We start from the raw sequence: 24,712 nt of genomic DNA, 5'->3' as shown, positions 1-24,712 counted from the left end.
TCTTAATTAAATAATACCTGAATTGCAAAGGAATTCATGGGGAAAAATCATCAAGGAAAATGATTGTAAATGCTGAAAATAGGATGACATCAATATGGAAATCATCTATAGGATGAAAAGCAACCTAAAGCAAATTAAAAGACAGATCACAGATTCTGAATAAGGCAGCCCAGAGAGAGGAGGGTGTTGTTGAGACCACCTGCCCTGAGAAGGTGGCTGAACCCTCTTAGGGCCTCTGTAAACTTGTGAGATTCTGGCGGGCAGCTCAGAGACTGACTCTGCTTGCAGTGCCTGAGACCAACATGGAAGGTACAACGTGTTACAAATAAAATAAGGGAATAAAACCCAGAGAGGACAAAAGAAAAAGGAGTGGACTCAAGTGCAGTGTGAGAAACTGTCTCTTTCTGGAATTCTGAATCTTATAGACTGTAACCACGGATGGGGCTTGGATCACCACCTTCTTTAGATGTGAATCTTCATGGGAACAAGCACTGCAGTTAGCAGGGTGAGGGAAGCAATGATGCTCCCTCAGTAATTCTGCAAGATCAAGCCCCGAACCTTTGGAGAGGGAGCACTGACTTCAAGACCCTAGACTACCAGCGAACTAACTCTAGGGAGTATCAAATAGTGAGAACTCACATGAAGGAAACCACTTGAATAAAAGACCCAGCATCACCCAACCACCCAGCATCACCCAACCACCAGTAGCACCCAACCACCAGTAGCACCCTAAACAACAAACAAAACAAAAATACAAATCCAATCACCAGCAGACAGGATTACCACCTCACTCAGCCCTTCCCATCAGTGGAAAAACAAACAAACAAAAACTCAGCACAAATCTCACCCTATACAAAGCTTACACAAACCACTGGACAACTTTAGGAGGGCAGAAACCAAAAGGAAGAAAAAATTCAACCTTGAAGCCTGGGAAAAGGAGACCTCAAACAAAATAAGTTTAAAAAGTAATGAAAAGGCAGAGAAATACTACACAAATGAAGCAACAGACTAAAAACACAGAAGTCCAAATAAATGAAGAGGAAATAGGCAAACTACCTGGGACAATAGTAAACGCACCAATATTCGAATTATAAGGGTCCCAGAAGAAGAGAAAAAGAAAGGGTATGAGAAAAATTTTTAAGAGATTATAGTTGAAAATTTCCCCAACATGGAAAAGGAAATAGCTAATCAAGTCCAAGAGGCACAAAGAGTCCCATACAGGATAAACCCAAGGAGAAACACACCAAGACAAATACTAATCAAACTAACAAAGACTAAACACAAAGAAAGAATATTTAAAGCATCAAGGGAGAAGCAACAAGTAACATACAAAGGAAACCCCATACATTTAAAAGCTGATCTTTCAGCAGAAACTCTGCAGGCCAGAAGGGAATGGCAGGGTATATTTAAAGTACTGAAAGGGAAAAAATCTACAACCAAGATTACTGTACCCAGCAAGAATCTCATTCAAAATTGATGGAGAAATAAAAAGCTTTTCAGACAAGCAAAAGTTAAGAGAATTCAGTACCACAAAACCAGCTTTACAACAAATGTTAAACAGACTTATATAGTCAAGAAGTATGAGAGAAGAAAAAAGACCTACAAAATCAACCCCAAACAATTAAGAAAATGGCAATAGGAACATATATATCAATAATTACTTTAAATGTAAAGAGATTAAATGCTCCAACCAAAAGACATAGACTGGCTGAATGGATACACAAACAAGACCTATATATAGGTTGTCCACAAAAACCCACTTCAGACCTAAAGACACATATAGACATAAAGACACATATAGACTGGCTGAATGGATACAAAAACAAGACCCATATATATGCTGTCTACCAAAAAACCACTTCAGACCTAAAGACACATATAGACATAAAGACACGTATAGACTGAAAGTGAGAGGATGGAAAAATATATGCCATGCAAATGAGAAGCAAAAGAAAGCTGAAGTGGGAATCCTCATATCAGACAAAATAGACCTTAAAATAAAGAAGATTACAAGAGATAAGGAAAGACGCTACATAATGATCAGGGGATCGAACCAAGAGGAAGACAACAGTTGTAAATGTCTATGCACCCAACATAGGAGCACCTAAATACATAAGACAAACACTAACAGGCATAAAAGGAGAAATTGACAGTAACACAATAATAGTAGGAGACTTTAACACCACACACCAATGGACAGATAATCAAAACAGAAAATTAATAAGGAAACACCTGTGTCTCTTTCTCTGCTTTGCATATAGGGTTATCATTACCATCTTTCTAAATTCCATATATATGTGTTAGTATGCTGTAATGTTCTTTATCTTTCTGGCTTACTTCACTCTGTATAGTGGGCTCCAGTTTCATCCATCTCATTAGAACTGATTCAAATGAATTCTTTTTAATGGCTGAGTAATATTCCATGGTGTATATGTACCACAGCTTCCTTATCCATTCGTCTGCTGATGGGCATCTAGGTTGCTTCCATGTCCTGGCTATTATAAACAGTGCTGCGATGAACATTGGGGTGCACGTGTCTCTTTCAGATTTGGTTTCCTCAGTGTGTATGCCCAGAAGTGGTATTGCTGGGTCATATGGCAGTTCTATACTAACATATACCCAGAGGGATTGGGTAGAGAGGGAGGTGGGAGGGGGGATCGGGGTGGGGAATACATGTAAATCCATGGCTGATTCATGTCAATGTATGACAAGACCCACTGCGGTATTGTAAAGTGATTAGCCTCCAACTAATAAAAATAAATGAAAAAAAAAAAATAAGGAAACACAAGGCTTAAATGATACATTAGATGAGATGGATCACATTGATATCAGGATATCAGGACATTCCGTCCAAATGCAGAAGAATACACCTTCTTCTCAAGTGCACATGGAAAAACATTCTCCAGGATAGGCCACATCTTGGGTCACAAATCAAACCTCAGTAAATTTAAGACAATTGAAGTCATATCAAGCATCTTCTCTGACCACAACACCTTGAGACCAGATATCAATTACAAGAAAAAAACTGTAAGAAACACAAACACATGGAGATTATACAACACGTTTCTAAATAACCAATAATTACTGAAGAAATCAAAAGGGAAATCAAAAAATTTCTAGAAACAAATGACAATGAAAATACAACAACTCAAAATTTATGGGATGAAGAAAAGCAGTTCTTAGAGGGAAGCTTATAGAAGTATAATCCTACCTCAAGAAACAAGAAAAACATCAAATAGATAACCTAACTTTAAACCTAAAATGACTGGGAAAAGAACAACAACAAAAACCAAAAATTAGTAGAATGAAAGAAACATAAAGATCTGAGCAGAAATAAATGAAAGATTTAAATCTAGGAAGAAACTGTGCACAGAAAATTATGACACTGATGAAAGAAATCAAAGACAACACAAACAAATGGAGAGATATTCCATGTTCCTGGGTAGGGAGAATCAATATTGTGAAAATGACTATACTACCAAATGCAATCTATAGATTCAATGTGATCCCTATCAAATTACCAATCGCATTTTTCACAAAACTAAAACAAAAAATTTCACAGTTCATATGGAAACACAGAAGACCCTGAATAGCCAAAGCAGTCTTGAGAAAGAAGCATGGAGCTGGAGGAATCAACCTTCCTGACTTCAGTTTATACTACAAAGCTACAGTTATCAAGACAGTATGGTACCTGCACAGAAACAGAAATATAGACCAATGGAACAAGATTATTTCAGATGGTGACTGCAGCCATGAAATTAAAAGATACTTGCTCCTTGGGAGAAAAGCTATGACCAACCTAGACAGGATATTAAAAAGCAGAGACATCACTTTGCCAACAAAGGTCCATCTAGTCAAAGCTATGGTTTTTCCAGTAGTCATATATGGATGTGAGAGTTGGACTATAAAGAAAGCTGAGTGCTGAAGAATTGATGTTTTTGAACTGTGGTGTTGACTCCTAGAAGACTCTTGTTGACTCTTGTGGAGAAGGCTATTGAGAGTCTCTTGCACTGCAAGGAGATCCAACCAGTCCATCCTAAAGGAGATCAGTCCTGAGTATTCATTGGAAGGACTGATGCTGAAGCTGAATCTCCAATACTTTGGCCACCTGATGCTAAGAATTGACTCATTTGAAAAGACCCTGATGCTGGGAAAGATTGAAGGCGGGAGAAGAAGGGGACGACAGAGGATGAGATGGTTGGATGGCATCACCAACTCGATGGATATGAGTTTGAGTAAGCTCCAGGAGTTGGTGATGGACAGGGAAGCCTGGCATGAAGCCCATGTGGTTGCAAAGAGTCAGCCACAACTGAACAACTGAACTGAACTGAACTGGAACAAGATAGAAAGCCCAGAAATAAACCCATGTACCTATGGGTACCTTATTTTTGACAAAGGAGGCAAGAATATACAATGGGGCAAAGATAGCCTCTTCAATAAATGATTCTGGGAAAACTGGGCAGCTATGTGTAAAAGAATGAAATTAGAACACTTCCTAACACCATACACAAAGATAAGCTCAAAATGGATTAAAGGCCTAAATGTAAGACCAGAAACCTTAAATCTCTTAGAGGAAAACATAGGCAGAACACTCAATGACATAAGTCAAAGCAAGATCCTTTATAACCCACCTCCTAGAGTAACAGAAATAAAAACAAAAGTAAACAAGTGGGACCTGATTAAACTTAAAAGCTTTTGCTCAGCAAGGGAAACAAGGTGAAAAGACACCCCTAGGAATGGGAGAAAATAATAGCAAATGAAACAACTGACAAAGATTTAATTTCCAAAATATACAAGCAGCTCATACAACTCAATGCCAGAAAACAAACAACCCAATCAAAAAGTGGGGAAAAGACCTAAACAGACATTTCTTCAAAGAAGACATACAGATGGCTAACAAACAATGAAAAGATGCTCAAAATTACTCATTATTAGAGAAATGCAAATCAAAACTACCATGAGATATCACCTCACACTGGTTAGAATGGCCATCATTAAAAAGTCTACAAACAATAAATGCTGGAGAGGGTGTGGAGAAAAAAGAATGCTCTTGCACTTTTGATGGGAATGTAAATTGATACAGCCACTATGGAAGATAGTATGGAGGTTCCTTAAAAAGTAGGAATAAAATCATCATATGACCCAGCAATCCCATTCCTAGGCATATACTCTGAGGAAATCAAAATTGAAGAAGACACATGTATCCCATTGTTCATTGCAGCACTGTTTACAATAGCTAGAACATGGAAGCAACCTAGATGTCCATCAACAGATGAATGTATAAAGAAGTTGTGGTACATATACACAATGGAATATTGCTCAGCCATAGAAAGGAATGCATTTGAGTCAGTTCTGATGAGGTGGATGAACCTAGAACCTATTACACAAAGTGAAGTGAGTCAGAAAGAGAAAAATAAATATCGTATTCTAACACATATATATGGAATCTAGAAAAATGGTACTGAAGAATTTATTTACAGGCCAGCAATGGAGAAACAGACATAGAGAATAGACTTATGGACATAGGGAGAAGGGGAGGAGAGGGTGAGATGTATGGAAAGAGTAACATGGAAACTTACATTACCATATGTAAAATAGATAGCCAACGGGAATTTACTGTTTGTCTCAGGAAACTCAAACAGGGGCTCTGTATCAACCTAGAGGGGTGGGATGGGGAGGGCGATGGGAGGGAGGTTCAAAAGGGAGGGGATATACGTATACCTGTGACTGATTCATGTTGAGGTTTGACAGAAAACAACAAAATTCTGTAAACCAAGTATCCTTCAATAAAAAAATAAAAAGAAAGAAAAAGAATTAATGCAAAAATTTTTATCTGTCAGCAGATTGGTATGTGAAAGTACTTTATATCTTTGGTTTAAAAACTGTCCAGATTTCTTAATGAAGTTTTAAGAAAGTGTTTCATGTATATATTCCAAGAAAAAGAGAAACTCAAAAAAAAAAAAAAAAAAAAAAAGAAAAGGTCACAAATACCAACTAAGATAGATACAATACGAGGAAAACATAACAAGAAATATGCAAAATCTATATGGGGAAATTTTAAAATATCATTGTGGATAAATTAAACATAAAAATAAAAATAAAATATTATTGTGGAAATTACCAAGAAGTGTGAATAAATATTTTGGCATAACATTGGCATAACATGTTCTCCTATATGAGCACTAAACCCCAAACTAAATTTAAATAAATTGTATTTCTAGTAAAGGAGGAACAAATTTTTTTTTAACTGAATAAGCTAAAATTTATTGAAAAAATAAGGAAGCAAGAATTGGAGGGAATTTTGGGGGGAGAAAAAGAGCACAATGACTGGTCCTACGAGATATTTAGTATAAACATAACAAAACTGTTGCCCTTACATATGACTGGACAGGTAGCTCAATAGAACAGAAAATGAAGTCCACAATAGACCAAAAAGCTTAATGAAAACTAGCATGTGATAAAAGTAGCTATGGTTTCTTACAGTTCTTCACAGTTTCATTTTTCATATTTAAATATTTAATTTATCTCAAATCTATCTTAGAGTAAGATGTGAGGAATAAATTAAAATTTATTTCCCTCCTAAACCAATTGTTCCCAATCCCCCAAATTGATGACTGAGATTTAAACATAAAAAATGAAACCATGAAGAACTGTGAGAAACCACAGGAAATATTTTATTTGCAGAGTGAAGAAGGCCTATTATATTTTACAAAACCCAGAAGCCATCAAAGAAAAGTTAATGTTTGGCTATGTGAAAATTTTTAAATTTATTCATGGAGAGGAAAAAAAGCACAAGAAAATTAAATATGAAATGACAAACTGGAAAAATTGCTCTTAACTCATATCAATGGAAAGGGATAAATTCCAAAACATATATTCTATATATGTTTCTATAAATCAGTAAGAAAGGACAAAAACACAATAGAAAACTGGGCAAAAGATATCAACAGTTTATAGAAAAATAAATACAAATGACTCAAATATTCAAAAAGATGCTTATCCTCTCATTATAAAGGAAATGCAAATTCAAACTGTAATGAGATACGAGGGACTCCCTGACAGTCCAGTGGATAGGCTTCCTTGCTTCCACTGCAGGAGGCACCAGCTGGATCCCTGATCGGTTGGATCTCTGGTCAGCGGAACTAGGAAGCTGCATGCCCTGTGGCACAGCCAAAAACAACCCCACAAAACTAAACAAAACAAAATAAAACTATATTGAGATACAATATTTCACCTATTTGTTTGGCAACGGTTTAAAAAAAATTAACATGTTGAAGATGCTATGGGGAAAAGTTGCTCTCAGACATGGCTGGGAGGATGCAAACTGGTATAGTCACTATGCAGGGCAGCTTAATATCACTGTCAAAATTACATGTACATCTTCTTTGATTCTAGGAATGTGTCCTAGAGATATGCTCCTGAATGTGTCAAATGACATCTATTCAAGGTTGTTCGCTGCACCATTTTGTGTAATAGCAAACACTATAAAGACAACCCAAGCTTTTGGAATTCTGGTACAGAAGGACTGTCCACTAAGTGAACAAACAAACCAGGTAAGTGAGCTATAGCAGGAGACTAGAAAAGAAATTTTATTCAAAAAAGATAAGACTGATCAACAGTTTCAAATACTGATGAGTGGTCAAATAAGATAAGAACAGAAAATAGACAATAGATGTTGGGAAGATACACATAATTGGTCATCTTTAAAAATAATGGTGGAGCACAAAATGAAATGGTGAGATCAAAAATATTTATTGGAATAGATAAAGAAAAGAATGGGAGAAAATAAAATATAGAATTAAAAAAATTTTTAATAAAAAAAATTTTTTTGAAGAACAGAATGGGAGATAAGGAAGTGGAGACAATGAGTATAGATTGTAGCCAGAACGTTTTGGTATTTTAGAGAATGAGTAATAGTATAGGAATGGAATAATCCTATAGAGAAATAATAATGCACACAAATACCCACAGCTACTTGGAAGAAAGAAAAAGAAAGAAGAAGGGAAGGCAGGGAAAGAAAGAAAGGAAGGAGGGAGGGAGACAGAAGAGTTACACTATGATAGTACACTATTTAAAACTGAACCATTAACAGTGCCTCGAAGAAGGCTGATAATGTTAAGATCTTTTAACTATCGTTGAACTTCAATCAATTAGACTTTTTTTGATAGTCTCTCATAATCAAAGATTATGTTAGTGCTAGTTATTAGAGCCATGTATATTTATGATTAGTAAGTATAGAAATTCTTGCCACATAAACTTTATTGCCACTTATTAATGTGTAGCCATGCCTGTAAATGGTGCTTATTTTTTTTTTGTTTTTCAGTCCAGCCACATGGCTTGTAGGATCTTATTTCCCTGACCAGGGATCAAACTCCGGTGGGCCCTGGCAATGAAAGTGCCCAGTCCTAATTATTGGACCACCAAGGAATTCCCGATGGTGACTTTTTTAAGGTTTAGATTTGGCCTTATTTGGCGTGACTTTGTAACTTCCTTTTTCTCATTGTTGATGTTTATTTTCTATTTGCTCTACATAGAGTGATTATTTTGGTAGTTATCATCTAACTAGTCATATATGTAACTGTTCCATGTTGAGAAAGCTATCACAGCTTCAATGCGGACGGCATGCCTGCACTCAGAAATTCATTATCGCTTATTCAAACATGTCACCTAACGATGGGTGTGGTTTAAGTGATGCTGAAAACAATGGTAGCAAATTCACATCTCTAACTATGTAGCAGTTTGAACATTACTCTTTTCTGTAGACTGCTCCATTTGCCTGAATTTTAATGCCATTAATATTCCACATTAAACTCTTTCAAGAATAAGGAGAAGCGCATGTAAATTGTAAAAGATAATACCATTTATTCATCCTCATTTATTTATGGAGTGTCTACTCAGCATAAGGCCTACAATTGTTCCTGCCCTGAGAATGCTTATAACCCCATGGAATAGAGAGACAATAAAACAATCATTATAAAGTGAGAAGATGCACTTTTAGGGAAGTTCTAGATGCAACGGGAGCACACCAGAGAGTCATCAGAGAGGGCCCATGCAGCAGGTCCGTTGTGTAGTAATACTGAGGTCTCACATGATGTCAGCATTAGTTAAGTTATGGGCAAAGTCTTCCTGAAAGCCAGGTGCAAAGGAATGAAACTGGATGGGTCCTCAAGAGTTATCATGGGTCCTCAAGAGTTTATCATGTCATTGCCAACTTGGATCTGAATGCACTTAATCCAAATTGTCGCTACATAGATGCAGACAGGTGTTGAGTCACACAACCAGTTTATGTACCCTTTACACCTGCATATAAATGTGTTTATCAGATCCTGTCCAAAAAAGCATATTTTGATGAGAAGAAAAAGAAAGTATCTTCAGGCCTAGGAATCCTGGGGACACACTATCAAGTAAGGGAAAAGGGTGGCAGGCAGAAGATACACTAGACGAACATTATTTCTTCACAGGTGGGCCTGAAACAGGCTGTGGCTGTGTTGCTAGATTCAAAAGTACAAAGGGAAGTACTTGTTCTAGGATGTGCTCTGAAGAAGTCCCTCACTATCTCGTTTCCAAATGAATCTGGATTCTCTGCATTGCCTGGTTGAGATTGCCTTCCTTTGCTTCACTTTTACTCTAGATGGCAGCAACAGAACAAACTAGAGGAGAAAAACTATTTTCAATGAGATTTGTTCTGTGACTACTAGATAAAAAAGTCTCAGAATGTTATTTGAAATAAAATATGCCCTTTCGATTTTTTTTCCAGTATAGATATACATCAACAGTATTTCAAATAATTAAGTCAAGGTACAGATGTTTTTGCAACTATTCAAGTTAGGCCACTGATCAAACGATATTTGTAGAGAAGTTTTATTATAATAACAATACCTCTGTGAAGACTCACTGTTTACGTGCACAAGTTTATATTGAGAAGCTTAAATATCAAGGTCAAATATTAAGTATACTTTTTAAATTAAGGAAATCTCATCCAATAAAGGGCCAGATAGTCAGACAGACAATAGACAGAAATTCTCTGGCTGAATAGAGAAATAAAATTTTACTATTTCTTTAATAAATTTATGTTCTTAAAGTCATTTCAAATAAACATCCCTATGAAACTGGTTTATATGTATATATATATTAAAAACAGTTTACAAATATTTTAAAAGAATTAATTTCATTAAAAAATGACATTTGCCATCACTCTAAGCTAAAAGAATTTATGATCCCAGAACAGTTTGTAGGTGAGACTGCAGAAACACCAGAAACATTATTTTTTTAAAAAAAGACCTGAAAATAAGCCAGGAGATTAAGAGAAAGATGAAAGTTGTAGTAATTTTCAAAAGGGGCTTTCAAGAACACATTATATTGGTTGACACTATGCTCTCACACAATTCAAGGCTGGATTGAGGAGAGGACACCCAAGGGGGTGGGAAATACAATTGTCCAGGTTATGTGTCTCATTGCTCTAGAAGCTGCAGCTTATTGCTCTATAGTCATAGGTTTATGTATTGGTTAGGTTGATTTTCTAAAGTATCTTGGAGAAGGGTCATTTGTTTGTAATTTACACAAAAGTGTCCTTTGGACAAGCAGTGGACCTATTAGCGTTAAGTCAGAAGGGCTTCATTAAATTAAAGCTCTGTGAAAGTAACATTTCTTTTTGTTCTAGAATTATTGGCTTGATAAATCGGAATTAATTAATCTGATTTTTTTAGATTACCATTGTTAAGTCATCTTTTAACTAGATCAATGAAGAAACAACATTGGTTGTGTCAAAGCTCTATATTGGAGGTTTTAGTTGGATTTTGTAGCTCAGTCATTCGCTCATAGGTCCTTGTGTTTGGGTGAACTGGAAAGTAGTATAGCATCATATAATCAGAAGCTTTATTTTTTTGATTTATTTTGATCTGATCACAGCATTTAAAATATCTACAAGAGGAAAAAATTCACAAGGTAGATAGAGAATATGCACAAAGAAGATCATCATTAAAAAAAAAAAAAGTTCATCATTATGTGATTTAGAATAGTGAACAAACTAGAAATGATGTACAAAAGAGGAATGGTTAATTGTAGCATATACTAAGATTTCAATAATAAGGTAAATATTTATCAAGATTTCACTAACATGCCAGGCATTCTGTTAGAAAATTCAGCACTAAAAAAAAAAAAAAAGAAAGAAAGAAAGATTTAGCACTGAATATGATCGATATGGAAATTGACTTTCTTATAATAACAATTTGGGCTTCCCTGGTAGCTCAACTGGTAAAGAATCTGCCTGCAATACAGGAGACTCCAGTTTAAGTCAAAGATCTCCTGGAGAAGGGATAGGCTACCCACTCCAGTATTCTTGGGCTTCCCTGGTGGCTCATATGGTAAAGAATCAACCTGCCAAAAAAAATAAAGAATCAACCTGCAATTTGGGAGCCCTGGGTTCCATCCCTGGGTCAGGCAGATCTCCTGGAGGAGGGCATGGCAACCTACTCCAATATTCTTGCCTGGAGAATTGCATGGACAGAGGAGCCCGGCCGACTACAGTCCAAGGGGTCACAAAGAGTTGGACACAACTGAGCAACTAAACACACACACACATAATAATGATTTAATGTAAAGTTTTTAAAAAGCAAGAAGAAAACCTTTATAATACTATAATGCTTTACAATGCTATAAAGCCCTTATTACAGTATCCACTATATAATTTATACACCTAATATATAGAGAAAACTTTTAGGAGAAAACATGTCAAATGTTAATAATTGTTATTTCCAAGTGATGGTAACACAATAATTTTTCAACAATTTCTGTATTTTCTACAGATATGTTACTGTTAAAATTTTTTTTAATTATATAAAATGGCACAGGACCAAAGGTAGGCTACCAGAAAAAGAGAGTGGTATCTAATGATATACTCAGAAACTGGGATCACTTCATGGCAAGGAAAATCCCCAAGTATATAAAGACAAATCACACTGTCCTTTGTGTGTGTTTTGATTTCGACTGCAAGCCTTAGGAAGATGGGGAGGAGGAATACTGGCAGCATATTTCAGCCAGATTACACAAGGGGGTGCACAGATCCTATTTCCAAATGCTTCCCTTTGTCTTCCAGGAAAGAGAAGAAGCAAACAGACAGACAAAATGCAGACATTTGATTTGCTGACTAGTTAAAATGTTTTAATAGGTTTATTTATACAGTCCACCACTGTTTTCTAACCTGAGAGATCTTTGAGGGGATGAAACTTTGTATAAACCACCTCCATTCCCTCCACATTTATTTCACAAGAAAAAAAATTGCAGGAAAATAAGCAGCTTTCTAAAGCACAATTTGTAAAACTGGAGACAGCCTAAATGGCCAAGAATAAGGGCTGTTAAATGAATTATGGTAATCATAAACAAATTAGAAAGGAACCATTAAAAATGATGTTGACATGGAAGGACATTAAAAAGCAATTTTCAAAAAGCAATTTATACAATATTGTGTACAATATGATCTAATTTTTATGTAAATACATAGTATACATAATAGAAAAACCTAGAAAGATGCTAAAATATTATCCTTAAGAAATGAGTGAGTGACTGAGTGAAAGTTGTTCAGTCGTGTGTAGTTCTTTGCGACCCCATGAACTGTAGCCCAACAGACTCCTCCTTCCATGGAATTCTCCAGGCAAGTATACTGGAGTGGGCTGCCCTTTTCTTCTCCCGGGGATCTTCCTGACCCAGGGATTGAACCCAGGTCTCCTGCATCTTTACCATCTGAGCCACCAAGGAAGCCTTAAGAAGAGAGTGATAGTTTTTTTCATTGCCTTCTTTCTGCATGTGTACATTTTAGCATTTTTGTCTACAATAAATAAAGATTTGTTTTTAAAAACAAGAATAAATTAGTCCAAATTCTTTGTAATTTTCTTTCCAAATAAAAATGAATACTTGTTCTTATGACCTTTGTTAATTAAATATATATGGAGATTACTATAAATTACTCAGAGATATGGTGACAATACTGGTGTATTTGCTAAAGACAGTTCCACTTTATGACTGTTGTTTTAATATAACTATTAATAGTGCCCCTTTCACTCTCAGAGTTTGAATAAGTCACCCTATAGGTATATTCTTAAATTTTTCCCAGGAAGTTTTTAGATTACCTTGTAGCTTTCCCCCTTTTGTCATCAGTCTGCTTTCAATCCAAAAGATCCTAAGCCTTGTCTCTACCAATGTGCTAAGATGCAATGCTGGCCCCAAAATTCTGAGATTCCTCAGGCTGCATTAGGGCTACAGTGAGGCCAGGGTTTACTCCAAAACCCTTGTGACTCACAGAAAGTCTTTTTAAGACCCAGCTTGAGCTGATGGCTCAGGTGACTTTAAGGCTACACATCATTAGCGGGAACCATCCATGGAAGAGTGACGTGACACCCTACCATCATGACCCCTTTTGATGTATCTTTGGGGACTGAATCCTGGCACTATTAGGATAAAACAGTATTTTTTAAATCACTACTATACATGTAAAACCACCAACTATACTGCCTTTAAAGTTCCTTGGATTAGAAGTAACAAACACCCACTCCAATAACAAGTAAAAATGGAAAATGTTCTAAATTAATCTAAGGGTGGTATCTCCTAGGACTTAGAGCATAGGGCCCAACCGAGCCCCACACAGGACCAGAGCCAGAACTGAGAAGTGGAGACAGAACTTGGCAAGTTTTTTCTCTTTGATGACATACTCTGACTAAACAGGCAGGAAAGAAGGAGCTCTCAGTAACTCAAATCTACACACCACAGGTATTATGATGAAGCTTCCAATGACACCCTCAAACATAGTTTCTCCCATACCTGTTTCCTATTTTCTTCATTCTATTGACAACTTCAAAGGAATTTGGAACATATTCCTTACCTGTTATCTTCTGCATCTTAAATTCTACCATAAAACACTTATGAGAAGGTCATGCATCACCCATTTGAAGAGCAAAATATTTATTTTTGTTATCCATTCTTTCATGTAACAAACATTTATCGCATTGCTACCATATGTCAAGGCCTGTGCTCAGTGTTGTGGGAAGTGATAAGCCACAGACCTTATTACCAGGCATTCACAATGTACTGAGAGAGTCAAAGAGATAAAAGAATAATTATGTGATAGGACACAGTGATATGACCTACGACAGAAGAATATGTGAAGTGAGTTGAATGCAGAGAGAAGGATCTAAATTATCTTTGGGGAAATCAAGAAAAGCATCAAAGAGATTACACTCCATTTGGGTGCTGAAAGAATAAGACTTTTCCTGATAGAGATCAAGTAGAAGATTCCCAGCAAAAATAACAACAATAATAAATAGCTACCATACACTTGTTGGGCTTCTCAGGTGGCACAGTGGTAAAGAATCTGTCTGCCAATGCAGGAGACATAAGATACGTGGTCTGATCCTTGGGTTGGGAAGATGCCCTGGAGTAGGAAACGGCAACCCACTCAAGTATTCTTACCTGGAAAATTCCATGGGCAAAGAAGGTTGGCGGGCTACAATCCATAAAATCACAATGAGTCAGACATGACTGAGCAACTGAGCACACAGGCACCATATACTTAGCATTTACTGCATGTAGATCCTCTTCCACATGCCATACTTGGAGTATCTTGTTAAAACTTGCAGCCCAGGGAATTCCCTGGTGGTCCAGTGGTTAGGACTCTGTGTTCATGTTGCTGAGGGCCGGGGTTCAAGCTCTGGCTGGGGAACTAAAATCCCACAAGCCACATGGTGTGGCCAGTAAATAAATAAAATGACTCTACCATAAATTTAAAAAAAAAAACAACTTGCAGCCCAGCTGCAAGGTCTCTCTGTCACTCCACTACACAAATGTGTCTCAGAATCGGTCACTTAGAATACAAGATCCCCAGGAGGATAGAACTACGCACACAGAGGAACTTTAATAAATGCCAATAAACTAAAAATATCCCATGTTAGTGTGTCTGAGGAAGCAAGCATTTTTATACACTGCTCGTGGAAAGTACAACTTCCTGTAGGATAATTTGTCAATATGCACTAAAATTCACTCTTAGAAATTTACTTTAAGGAAATAATTGAGATTTTAGACAAAGTTAAAACTGCAAAGATGTGCATGATGATATTGTACATAATAACAGTCTAAAATGTGGAACAATGTTGTTATTAAAAATTATATTCTGGGACTTCCCTGTTGGTCTAGTGGTTAAAACTCCGCGCTTCCACTTTAGGAGGCACAAGTTCAGTCCCTGGTTGAGGAAATAAGATTCCATATGCTGAGTAGCAAAGCCAAAAAAAAGAAGAGAGAAGAAAAAGATGGTAAAAAATGATGTTGTAGAAGTATATTTATTGAATTGAAAGATGTCCATGACAAGTCTTCAAAAATCAATATAAAAGTAGAATAAACAGTTTTTAAAATTTCTTATGTGCATATATACAAATATAAGTATAAGGGTATATAAATTTAAAATACACATATATTTTAAACATGCATATATATCTATAGATGTGTATATCTTTATATATTTTAGTATATATGTGAAATATATAATGTAAATATCATATATATAAACATGCACACACACACACACACACAGTTACATGAAACGCTAGAAAGGCATACATTAAAATTTATCAAGGCTTTCTCTGGCCAAGAATTTGGCAATTGGATACTTTCCTTTATTTTATCCTTCTTTTTTAATTGTTCTATATAAAGCTCATATTATTTTTCAAAGCAAAAAATGAGAATTTAAAATGCCATTTATTGATGAGAATTATAATTAAATCACATTTAAATTCACCAAGTTGATCGCTTCTCGGCCTTTTGGCTAAGATCAAGTGTAAATTCACCAAGTTGAGAATGAGATCTCAAGGTGCGACCTACATTCAATATAAACTTACTTGGTATTTCTATAACAGTGGTATCTCTGAAAGTTGTGGTAAAAATTTGCATTTTTGAACAATATTTTCAGGGACATTATGTGCATATCCAAATTACCTCATATCTCAAAGAAGCTGAACAATGCAAAAAAAGGACATTCCCATTCTGCCAATTGTATAAGATTTAGTAAATCACTTACCCTCTCTGAGCTTCTGATTGATTATTTACAAAACAAAAGAAATGATAACTTCCCTTACTTGTGTTCTTACAAGTGAATGAATGTACCTGTGCATACTTTACAAAGTTTTATACTGATATTCAGGGGAATTTTAAAAAGTCAGATATTGTGTCCTTAAGTTCTTCCATTGGAAATTTTTTATTTTTATGAATCTACAAAAGATCAATAACTTTATAGATCACAATGTTATGAGCAGTATGCTCTTTGTTATTCAATCATATGCAATCCATGAGTCATTGCCAACCCAGGAAAATTGTGATATTCTCATTAATAGGTTTGGACACTGTTATTATTACTATTATGCTTTTGACTGCACTGGGTCTTCGTTGTTGTACGCGGCCTTTCCTAGTTGCACTGAGCAGGGACTGCTCTCTAGTTGCTATGCATGGGTTCCTCACTGCAGTGGCTTCTCTTGTTGCAGAGTACAGCCTCTTGGGTGCAGACTTCAGTAGTTGTGGTGCATGGGCCTAGCTGCCCTGTGGCATGTGGAATCTTCCTGGATCAGGGACCAAACCCACGTCTCTTGCATTGGCAAGTGGATTCTTAACCACTGGACTACCAGGAAAGTCCTCTTTGGAGCTCTACCATAAATTTGTCCTGCTAGTAGAAAGCTTTTGTGAACTGATTCAAGCTTCTTAATGCTTTTGATTGTAGAATTCTTCTACAGCAGGATGCTAAGCCTAACAAAATAGCTAATAGTAATGTTAATGTTAATTTTAACTCCCTGGTCTTTTTGCAATCTTTTGTCCAAGGATTCAAACTAAAGAGTTACTCTTCTTCCTAGTGTAGCCAAAAGCCAGTTATTTCAGTCATTGGAATACCTTTTCCATTCTAGCTTCTTATGCCCTCCCTAATCTAAGAAACCAATGTTAAACATGCTGAGTATGAGATCTGATTTAACCCATATTTCATCTGTTAAATTCTATCTCTGTCTCTTATGGCTTCATTAGACACCTGTCCCCTGTACATTATTAGAAACGACAGTGCAATGCAATGTGACATTGGAGTCTTTAGCTATGTATGTGCTTAGTTGTGTCCAACTCTTTGCAACTCCATGAACTGTAGCCCACCAGGCTCCTCTGTTCATGAGGATTCTTCAGGTGAGAATAGTGGAGTAGGTTGCCATGCCTTCCTCCAGGGATCTTCGTAACCCAGGGTTCAAACCCAGGTCTCTCACATTGCAAGTGGATTCTTTGCTGTCTGAGCCACCATGTCTTTAGCTATATAAAAGCTTTTTCTTAAAAAAAAAAAATACATATATATGTATATGTATATATATATTTTTTCTACTTTTCACAGGCAGAGTCCTTTCCTCAGGTCAGCTTTTGACAAATACTAAAATCATATTGGCAATGCTGCCAATTGGCAACGCCACTCGCTTGGAGAAACCAAGGAGATCCTAATTTTGGAATCTTGAAATCTTTTGGCATCTCTAAATTTGAAAGATGATCTGGGTGGTGAATTTATAACAGTGTGTTCTAATCTTCTTTGGGTCTATGACACCATTATGAATGTACTAGGACACATCTGAAGGGTGTTTCCCTTCCCTACCCTGCCAGTCTTCTACCAGTCCAGACAACTGTTTTGATATACTACTTTTCTACCTTTAACACTTACCAGGGTGGATAATGAAAAAAGCAATGCAAAGGGAAGCTGAACTCAAATTGTTCTTTGTCTATTAAACTATATCTCTACACAGTATGCATTAAGTATACTTCAATTAGAAAAAAAAGAATAAAGACTGAATCTTTTAAAAAAAAAAACTACATTTCAATAGCCACAGCACTCCATGCCTTTTACCATAATTGCTTATTTAATTGTAATTTGTTATATTTGCTTTCCCTTTAGGTCAAAAGTTCTGGTGATGCTTGCCTACTATTTAACATAGTGCTCATTAAAAAGTAGGTGATGAATAAAAAAAAAAAAAAGTAGGTGATGAATAATAATTTATTAAATGAATGAACCACCTATCCCAATCCTGACTCCCATTTTCAACAACAAAATTAACTAGTCAAGAGGGAGGTAATCAGGAGGAGGGATATGTGAATCAATCCAAGAAAATACAGTCCACCAGTGCTAGGCGATGTGACTCAGTCCCAGTATCACCCACAATAAAGATGTTTCCACAATGACATATGGGTGACAGTGAAGCGAAATGTTAAAATAAGTTATGCTGGATCAATGGCAAGGAATTCCATTACGCTTTTTGCTATTTTAAAGTCAAACAGCTGCTGCCACCTTTTGTAATTAATTATCTTGCCTCTAGCATTTGCTCCTTCCTCTAGCTTCCCTGCTGGCTCAGAGGCTAAAGCGTCTGCCTCCAATGCAGGAGACCTGGGTTCGATCCCTGGGTCAGGAAGATCCCCTGGAGAAGGAAATGGTAACCCACTCCAGTATTCTTGCCTGAAGAATCCCACGGATGGAGGAGCCTGGTAAGCTACAGTCCACAAGGTCGCAAAGAGTCAGACATGACTGAACAACTTCACTAAGCCAGTAAGCTCCTACATAATAACTAAGGCATATTGAAGGCATACAGGTGATGAAAGTGTCTTATGCACATTATATAAATACATTATCACTTTAATCTTGACAGTATGTTAAGGTAGATATACTTATTAAGCCCAGTCTATAAATTAGAAAATAAAGTAATAAGGTAAAAATCAATTGTTTAAGGTTCCAAAATATGTAAGAGTTAGAGCTAGAATTCAAATCTGCTTCTGTTTGAAACCAGCATCCAAGCTCTTATCTACTAAACTCTATCACTACTGGTTAAAACTCAAGATTACCAGGTTTATTTTAATTTAATTCCATTGTATTCAAAGAATACATCTTGTATGATTTCAATTATAACTCAGGATATTGTCTATCTTAGTCAATGTTCTTGGTGCACTTAAAGAAAATGTATACTCTGCTGTTGTTGGGTGGAATTCACTATGAATGTTAATTAAATGCAGTTGCTTGATGGCGTTTTTTAGCTTTATATTTTTGTTAATTTTGTATATTTTGTTATATTTTGTTAATTTTCTCTTACCTGTTCTACCAATTATTTTTCTGCTCTATCAACACTTCTTATGTTCTTGCATACAGTGTCAGAAACTCTGAGGAATAATTTAATATTTATTGCTCAGAATAATCTATAGATGATGACTGCAGCCATGAAATTAAAAGACACTTGCTCCTTGGAGGAAAAGCTATGACCAACCTACACAGCATATTAAAAAGCAGAGACATTACTTTGCCAACAAAAGTCCATCTAGTCAAAGCTATGGTTTTTTCCATCCATCCAGTCATGTATGGATGTGAGAGTTGGATTATAAAGAAAGCTGAGCGCCAAAGTATAGATGCTTTTGAACTGTGGTGTTGGAGAAGACTCTTGAGAGTCCCTTGGACAGCAAGGAGATCCAAACAGTCCATCCTAAAGGAAATCAGTCCTGAATATTCATTGGAAGGACTGATGCTGAAGCTGAAACTCTAATACTTTGGCCACCTGATGTGAAGAACTGACTAATTTGAAAAGACTCTGATACTGGGATAGATTGAAGGCGGGAGGAGAAGGGAATGACAGAGGATGAGATGGTTGGAAGGCATCACCAACTCGGTGGACAAGAGTTTGAGTAAGCTCCAGGAGTTGGTGATGGACAGGGAAGCCTGGCAAGAAGCCCATGGGGTCGCAAATAGTCAACCACAACTGAACAACTGAACTGAACTGATAGGTATTATTATTGCCTCCATTTTGCAGAGGGGAAAACTGAGGCTAAAGGTTGTTTTACCTGTCCATAGTCACAGAGTAAGTAAGTGCAGCAGGGCTGGGATTTGATTCCTGTCTTTCATACTCTTAAACTTCCTGCTTCTAGTCAATATCCTACAATGACTGCTCTGTGGAAATGCTTTAGATCCAGTCTTTTAATAGCAATGTAATATTTATTAAAGAAAAATATTTCTTTCTTTAATAAATTGCATATTGTAGGAAGACTTTTTGAAGGAGGACAGATGGATTGAAAATCCAAGGTATTTTAGTCTTTTAAATAAGGGCCCAAGAGCTTACATCTTTAGTCTGAGGGTTAAATATGGTTTTTTGTGTTTTTTTCCCCAAAGAGAAAATAGCAAAACATTCTGGAGATTGGCAGCATTCCATTGAAGGTCCTAAGGTCTGTGTTTCCAACATTAATGCAGGGCACTCTGGCCTTGCTCTGAAACACTGGACAGGATGGGAAGCAAGGGCTGCAAAGCTGCACTTTGTAAAAATGCAATGGAACAAGCCAGGGTCTTGAAAGAGAACTAAGCAAATACTGAGGTCAAGAAACCTATATAAGTGTTATTCCAAATTCAATTCAACACTTGGAAATCAAGTTCTCTATTACTTAAGACCAACAATGATCTTACACTTCTTGAGGCCAATTCATCCAATGAATAAAGTGCCATAAGCACCAAGGACACAGGCTTTCATTATTAGATGATTCACCTGTGATGAAAGAAAAGTTCTGAAGAATCAGGGCTACTTTCCTTTCCCCAGAAAAAATTAGATTTCAATTCAGAAACTGTACTTTCTCTGTTAAAGGGACTGTATTGAATTTGAACATATAAACATGAATCATTAGATAAAATTGTTTTCACCTTTCTGGAAGGTAGTATAGCTATAGTCTACAATTATTTTATGCCCTTTCTGATAGCACATAGAACTTATTATTTATTTAAAATTATAAATAAATGAAATATAAAAAATATCTTGAATAATTTTCAATAATCATATTATAATTATAACACTGATTATGCTTTCTGAAACTATTATATACAATTTAAGATAGACAAAAGTAATTAAGTTTATGCCATTAAGAAATGAAATTTTCACAATAGTAGAAAATAGAATGAATATAAAATCAAAGAAGTATAAACATTGTAATCTTAAATTTATAATATTGTGAACTTGTCTTTTCTTTTAAACAATATTTGCATATTTCCCAACTCTGAGCAAGCTTAGAAACAATGACCAATGCAGTAGCAATAAACGTTCCTAAAATCCAGATTGTGGTCTCTAAGTACCATTTCCCAATACTGGGCTCCTTAGATAAATAGATGATTTGAATTCTGGAGCAAGAGATGTCTAAGGTGATCCCAAAACATCTTATCATACCAGAAAACAATGAGGTTACCAAAGACTACTGAGGTTTGTCAAAAGGATTCAAGTGCCAAACTGATGATACTCCTACAAGTCAAAAAATAGTACCATTCGAGCATCATTAAAGATGCATTGGATTAAAACACATAAAAACATTTTTAAAAGTTCATTCATCACCCATGGAATATGATAAAGAATCAGTGCTGAAAGCTGATAAATAAAAAGAATATTTTGCCTTTCCCATATGAAATGTACCACTGGGTTACCAAAAGTTTCTCTTCATAGAAACATTTCAGCCAATAAGTGAAGAAACAATGATATATTATTGCTTTGTAACCACTAATGGCATAATGGACCAATTCTAAACAATCAACATCACAAAAAGCGGAGATAATCAGACTTATGTGCTTCCTGGTGGAAGTGCCAATACTTCCCATGAAGTAGCCTTATAAAAAAGCAATCCTGAACATAAGCAAGCCAGGTCTTAAGATCTGCTGCTGCTGCTGCTAAATCACTTCAGTCATGTCCGACTCTGTGCTATCGCATGGACAGCAGCCCACCAGGCTCCCCCGTCCCTGGGATTCTCCAGGCAAGAACACTGGAGTGGGTTGCCATTTCCTTCTCCAATGCATGAAAGTGGAAAGTGAAAGTGAAGTCGCTCAGTTGTGTCTGACTCTTCGCGACCCCATGGACTGAAGCCTACCAGGCTCTTCCGTCCATGGGATTTTCCAGGCAAGAGTACTGGAATGGGTTGCCATTGCCTTCTCCGGTTAAGATCTAACTATTACTTTATAAGAAGTACAGGGCACAAAGTATGACTATAAGGCCAATGACTGTTGCTTCAACAAATATATTTCTAGGGAAAGAGAAGGAGAAGAAGGAATAGAAGAATTAAAAGAAGCTTAAGAGGCATATAAGCAATTGCTATATGTGGACTTTATTTGGATTCTGATGTAAATCAACATAAAAAAATAATTATGAGTCACTGATATTTTGATATTTTTAAAGAGTGCTTCGTTTTTAGAGATGCATACAAAACTATGTGTGCTTAAAATACGGTGGACCCCATGGACTGTAGCCCACCAGGCTCCTCCATCCATTGAATTTTCTAGGCAAGAGTACTGGAGTGGGTTGCCATTTCCTTCTCCAGGGGATCTTCCCGGCCCAGGGACCTAACCCAGGTCTCCCGCATTGTGGGCAGACGCTTTACCGTCTGAACCACCAGGGAATTCCATAAAATACTGTGGTAATTTTTACCATATTAACAAATTAAAAGATAAAAATCTTATGATGATAGATGCACAAAAAGCTTTCCACAAATTCAGCACCCATTTATGATAAGAACTCTTCAGAAAAGGGCATAAAAGCAACCTACCTCAACATAATAAAGGCCATATATGATAAGAGTGAAAGTGAAACTCCCTCAGTTGTGTTTGACTCTTTGCAACCCCATGGACTATACAGTTCATGGAATTCTCCAGGCCAGAATACTGGAATGTGTAGCCTTTCTCTTCTCCAGGGAATCTTCCCAACCCACGGATTGAATCCAGGTCTCCCGCACTGCAGGCAGATTCTTTACCAGCTGAGCCACAAGGGAAGCCCCCATATGTGATAAACCCACAGCAAAAATTATTCTCAATGGTGTAAAACTGAAAGTGTTTCCTCGAAGACCAGGAACAAGACAAGGACACCCACACTTGCCATTATCATTTAACATAGTTTTGAAAGTCGTAGTCATGGCAATCAGGGAAGAAAGAGAAATAAAAGGGATCCAGATTGGAAAAGAAGAAGTAAAACTCTCGCTGTTTACAGATGACATGATACTATACATAGAAAACCCTAAAGATACTATCAGAAAATTACTAGAGCTAATCAGTGAATTTAGTAAAGTTGCAGGATAGTATATGGGAATCCTTTGTATTTTTATATACTAACAATGAAAAACCAGAAAGAAAAATTAAGGAATCAATCCCACGCATGATTGCAACAAAAGGATAAAATACATAAGAATAAACCTAAGGAGACAGAACTGGTCTTCCCTGGTGGCTCAGATGATAAAGACTCTGCTTGCAATGTAGGAGACCCAGGTTCGACCCCTGGGTTGGAAAGATTCCCTGGAGAAAGAAATGGCAATCCATTCCAGTATTCTTGCCTGGAAAATCCCATGGACAGAGGAGCCTGGCAGGCTACAGTCCATAGGGTCTCACAGAGTCAGACACGACTGAGTGACTAACGCTTTCAAGGAGACAAAAAGAGCTATATACAGAAAACTCTAAGACACTGATGAAAGAAATCAAAGACGACATAAATAGATGGAGAGATATACCATGTTCCTGAACTGGAAGAATCAACATTGTGAAAATGACTATACTACCCAAAGCAAGCTACAGATTCAGTACCATTGACATTTCTCACGGAACTAGAACAAAAAATCTCACAACTCATATGGAAACACAAAAAACCTGAATAGTCAAAGCAACCTTGAGAAAGAAGAATGGAGCTGGAAGAATTAATTTTCCTGGCTTCAGACTATACTGCAAGCCTATACTACAAAGCTATAGTCATCAAGACAGTATGGTACTGGCACAAAAACAGAAATATAGACCATTGAAACAAGATAGAAAACCAGAGATAAACCCACACACCTATGGGCACCTTATCTTTGACAAAGGAGGCAAGACTATAAGTAGTGCTGGGAAAACTGGACAGCTATGTAAAAGAATGAAATTAGAACACTTCCTAACACCATACACAAAGATAAACTCAAAATGGATTAAAGACCTAAAAATGTGTCTGCTGCTGCTGCTGCTGCTAAGTCACTTCAGTCGTGTCTGACTCTGTGCGATCCCATAGACGTCAGCCCACCAGGCTCCACCATCCCTGGGATTCTTCAGGCAAGAACACTGGAGTGGGTTGCCATTTCCTTCTCCAATGCAAGAAAGTGAAAAGTGAAAGTGAAGTCGCTCAGTCGTGTCCGACTCTGCGCGACCCCATGGACTGCAGCCCACCAGGCCCCTCCGTCCATGGGATTTTCCAGGCAAGAGTACTGGAGTGGGGTGCCATTGCCTTCTCCGAAATGTGTCTGAGAGACATGCAAAAGAAGATAATGACTAGTCAGACAGATATAAGGTTTGAATCTCAGAAGAAACATCTGAACTAGAGATGTATATTTAGGATTTATCAGCTTCCCTGGTGGCTCAGAGGTAAAGAATCTGCCTGCAATGCAGAAGACGTGTGTTTGAGAGCTGAGTTCCATCCCTGGGTCAGAAAGATGCCCCGAAAAGGAAATGGCAAGCCACTCCTGGGAAATCCCATGAACAGAGAAGCCTGGCAGGCTGTAGTCCATGGGGTCATGAGTCAGATATGACTTAGTGACCACTACCACTTAGAATTTATCAGCAAAAGGGTGGGAATGGGCTTTTCAAGTGGCTCAGTGGTATAAAATCTGCCTGCCAGTATATGAGACATGAGTTTGGGACAATTCCCTGGAGTAGGAAATA

Source organism: Cervus canadensis, chromosome 7, assembly GCF_019320065.1.
Source record: "Cervus canadensis isolate Bull #8, Minnesota chromosome 7, ASM1932006v1, whole genome shotgun sequence".
Classification (NCBI taxonomy): domain Eukaryota; kingdom Metazoa; phylum Chordata; class Mammalia; order Artiodactyla; family Cervidae; genus Cervus; species Cervus canadensis.
This window is presented reverse-complemented; position numbering follows the sequence as displayed.